General features: G+C 39.9%; 1 long non-coding RNA gene across 1 annotated transcript in view; it reads right to left on the bottom strand.

The window, feature by feature from the left end:
- Positions 1-947: 947 nt before the first annotated feature.
- LOC106805132 overlaps positions 948-4,430 on the bottom strand; it is a 4,837-nt gene continuing 1,354 nt past the window's right edge. Inside the window, exons 2-5 of the long non-coding RNA XR_001393399.1 lie at positions 3,541-3,573; positions 2,628-2,674; positions 1,312-1,492; positions 948-1,096 (exon numbers count right to left, since the gene is read on the bottom strand). This is a non-coding gene — a long non-coding RNA (uncharacterized LOC106805132). The remainder of the gene's footprint in view (positions 1,097-1,311; positions 1,493-2,627; positions 2,675-3,540; positions 3,574-4,430) is intronic.

Raw genomic sequence — 4,430 nt, 5'->3', positions numbered from 1 at the left:
TTATGAAAGTTGCCACGAGATGGCGCGTACGTTTAAGTGCCTTAAGATTAAAGATGGAAGCTCCCATCGTACGTAGAACAGCAACAACTATTTGCAAGACAGAATAGGTAAGCACTCATCCATTTACCTACGCAAGCCTACAGGTTGAAATAGAGAGCTGCCACCTGCAACTAATTAACGCAGGCAAAAACTACACAGTAATATCACCACCACATGCACTGGCAGTGGCATACGTTACATGTAACACACTGACAGTACAGAATGCTATAGAAATTATACGATTTAAGGAGCATAAACCTTCTCCAAACAAATTTAGCTTTTGAAATTTCACTGTGACATTGTAGCCAGCCTCATACATCCAGGCATTTATAGATTCTACTAGCAAACCCGGCAGTCAAATTCTTTCTAACAGTAAACAAATCCATGTTTAACTTTCCACTTGAGGGTCAAAAGGTTATCCGACACTTACTCTTCGCATGTCAGCATCAAAGCCATAAAAATGCTAGGTCACCGCTGAAGCAAAAAAAGTTTTTCAATCGCTCAGTCAGACCATGTCCTGAGAAAATGTTTAAAATCTGCCCTGTGCCCCATTGACCTTTGACCTGTGGCCTCCAATTTCGGCACAGTGATAGCTTTTCCTACCAGGATACTATACACCGACTATCACGAGCCTAGGTCGAGCCATTTAGATTTGTGCCGCAATTCTGCATTTCCTCCCTATACCTTAAGTTAAAGCGTCTATTGCAAGAATTTTCCATTGTTTTCCCCACTTTCATGATAACTACCGTTATTGCTTGAGTAACAATAATTGTCTAGAGTAACGATAAAATGTCTTAGAACCTTCGTATTCATCTTTTCATAATTCGTTCGCATTTTTACCTCATCTGGCATAGTCAGATGCAGCTTGTAGAATCGCATGAGCGTGCGTCCGTGCGTGCGTCCGTCCGGCCGGCCGTGCGTCAATAAAAATGCAGTTTCCCAGTTTTTATGTTTCTATTTTCCTATTTTTTCCCAGTTTTTGAATTATTTAACTTCTGTCGCATGACCAGCCTTATCATGCTGACTGGAATGGTTGGAAAAATGTTCACAACGTAGTCTGAAAAGAGAAAAAAATAATCATTTTAAGTTGCTGGACCTAGAGATTGTTTTTCATAATATTAAGGTTCTGCTGTAAAACTACGTGCTACCATATCTGGCCTGCAGGTTCATAGGGGATTTCCAATACTCTTACAAAATTGACTGATGCGAGAGCTAGGTTTTCTTATGCAAAATATCATTTTAGCACTGTACTGAGTACTTGAATTTAATTACCTATTATTGCCTGCAGCTTCACCTGGTCTAAGGATGGTTTCTCACAATTTTTCATTTTTTTCATACTGTACGTTGATAAGGTTTCAGTCCCATAAAGCCACCATCAGGTCAGCAGTCAAGAGACTGAACGATTTCTTATTCAGGTTTTCCTCAACTTTACTTGATATATGTATTGATGAATCTGTAATTCAAACCAGAAACCTATTACAAATTACACTTCATTCCAAATGAAAACCCTGCCGATTATCCATAACCCCCTCTCTCCCCCAAAAAATGAAGTCAACGTGCAACATGGCGTCCAGGGACATCTACAGACGAACGTATGCTAGGCGTAAACTGAACACTGCAATATAGCCCCTTGGGGCTGAAGCCCCAATTAAGTTGGCTAAAAATTAAGGCATTGAATGCCACATGATCAGAGGAATGGTGAGGCAGATTGTATGCCTTGAATGCCCCACCCTGATGATGGAAATATGAAGGCTGTATCGAGATAACATTGTTTTAGGACTCACCTCCTGGCGGCCATATTTTGAACTTGTATGACCTGAATTTAAATACAGTCGTGCCCCATATACTGTCCCCCTCTATAATGCCAACCTCACTTTTTCAAAATAACCAATCTGCCATAAATCAATGTATTTGAATTATATTTAACGCTGTTGCTGCTGCAACGGTACCGTCGCCGATTTTTTTTCTCTTAAAGTACTGACGCCTGATTGGTTGATAAGCGCAACGAGCGCTACCGGCGACGGACCGGCGCAAAAGCAACGGCGAAGGGTTAGGGTTAGGGTTAGGGTTAGGGTTAGGGTCGCCGAGGGTTATTATTCGCCGATAGATGGCGCTGGCATCACTACCGTGACTTTAAGAGAAAAAAAATCGGCGACGGTACCGTTGCAGCAGCAACAGCCTATATTTAAACCCCTTTATAACGCCAAACTCTCTATAATGCCCAAATCAAAATATCCCAATGTGGGCGGTATATAGGGGCATGACTGTACATAGGAATGTACCTAAGACCATGCTTCACCATGACTCCATATAAACCAGCGGTAGCTTAGTTCATGAAGTATGTATGCAAAATGTTTGCAAATTTTACCCCCCATGTACGTACTATGTACATAGGAGAAAATGACTAATTTTTACCCCTCCCCCTATATTGCATACATACTTTATGAACGCTCCCTTATAAGCTTCACCCGGAGGTTGAAAATTAAGCATAATTTGCATACCAAATAAAGGAATGACCCCGATTGGACAGGAATCAAATCAGCCATATAGAGGAGATGACCAAGATTATCAAGATTATCTTAACTTACCGATGCTGAGGACACCTGGTTAGACCTTTTGGACGGCGTTCAAACATCTGGAAAAAATTAGGAGGCACATGTTTCAATTAACTTAAACATTTTCACAACCGAGTATGTTTTTCACCCAATTGAGTGGAAGAAATAGTCATAAGAAATAATGTCAACCCACTCATGGGCCATCGTGAAACATCGATACAGTGAGATTGTATACAATAAAATATCTGATATAACAAAGGCTACATCTAAACGATACGCCGTTAACCTGAGACAACTATCTCAGGTTATTTACTCCCCTCTCCAGGGACAGCAGTTTTGTTATCGCACCTAAACGAATTGAGGTTAGCAAGCTTTGATGTTACATGTATAGCTTTAATGTATGTTAACATAGCTTTAATGTATGTTACATGTAAAGCAAGCTTTACATGTATAGTAATCAAACAATAAGAAGCTACATGTATTGCCACCTATCTACAGAGCAGATAACTAAAACTTTTTAAACCTCAGGTAAAATTCGCCCGTATAGTCTACACAACGTTTTGCTTACCCCCTCCTCTCACAAGGTTAATGCTAACCAGAGATAACTTGTCTCGGGTGGATGCACTTAACCCGAGAAAACCTCCATCGTGTAGCTAGACGGTGCTAAAGAAACTATTTTGTCCGAGCCTGATTTTATCAACAGATGTTAAGCAATATGTCTATTTATCATGGCATCAGATCAGAGTTGGCCATCTATATGACAGGCCATAACACAAGATTGGAAGAAGAATTATTTCCACAATTGCCACAATATTGATGCACAAAGCGCGGGAAAGTAAATCACTCGGTAGCTAGTCACATAGCACAGTCAATTGTTCGCTGTCTTCATGAAGCTTGGATGTGGTGAAACATGCATCTAAGTAACTTTCGACCTGAAACCACATACCTGACATATCGATGTCGAGAATCGCATCAGGGTCTGAAAATGTGAAAAAATAGGCACATTTTAACACTATGCACACAACAAAATTTCTCTCACTTATAAATAGCCTTAAAGCAAATGGAAAATGTTTAGTCTGGGGGCGTGGTGGCTAAGCGGTTAAGACGTTTGGTATTCACATACTGGTCCCATCAATCCAAGGATCGTGGTTCTTAATTAAGAATAATATAGGACCTAGCTTGATACATTTCAATGAACCCACGGTGGTTAATAGGGACACACCATACTGCAAACAGAATACCAATTAAGATATGTTTAGAGTTGATCAGACAGGCATTACATGGACATGTGGTGCTTATATACTTGCTTGTACATAGACCACTATGAGGTACAACTTGTCCATGTAACCTACCCGAATGATTTCCAAATCACAGAATCTTAATGACTTTTGGTCACCATGCTGGGCGACTTATCTGCGCTCATAAAGCTACTACTAGTCCAGAATTATTGTCGTGTTTTTAACAATTATTGGGGAATTCATTGTGCATAGCTGTGATTATTGTATCAAGTAGCTTTATCAACAAAGGCTCCACCATTGAATAATATACTTACTTCTTTCATTTGTCACACTTTGCGACGGGCCTAAAAATTAACGAAGAGTTCATATAGTTATTCAAAACGCATTACATGAAGGTCGTGGCAAATATAGCTTTGCGGCTTGCCATACTTATTTTCACTAAATTCAGGGAATTATCCGAATCAAAATTTTATCAATCCTACATTATACATAATTTGACTGGAAAAGTGCAAAATAGATTGAATAACAGCCTATACTACATCGTACATTTGGGACCGGTGCACAGTAGCGTGAGCGATTGCATCCCCATTATATTTTG

Source organism: Priapulus caudatus, unplaced genomic scaffold (genome assembly GCF_000485595.1).
Source record: "Priapulus caudatus unplaced genomic scaffold, Priapulus_caudatus-5.0.1 Scaffold101, whole genome shotgun sequence".
Classification (NCBI taxonomy): Eukaryota; Metazoa; Priapulida; class Priapulimorpha; order Priapulimorphida; family Priapulidae; genus Priapulus; species Priapulus caudatus.
The sequence above is the reverse complement of the archived record's forward strand: the minus strand, read 5'-3'. Positions and strand labels throughout refer to the sequence as shown.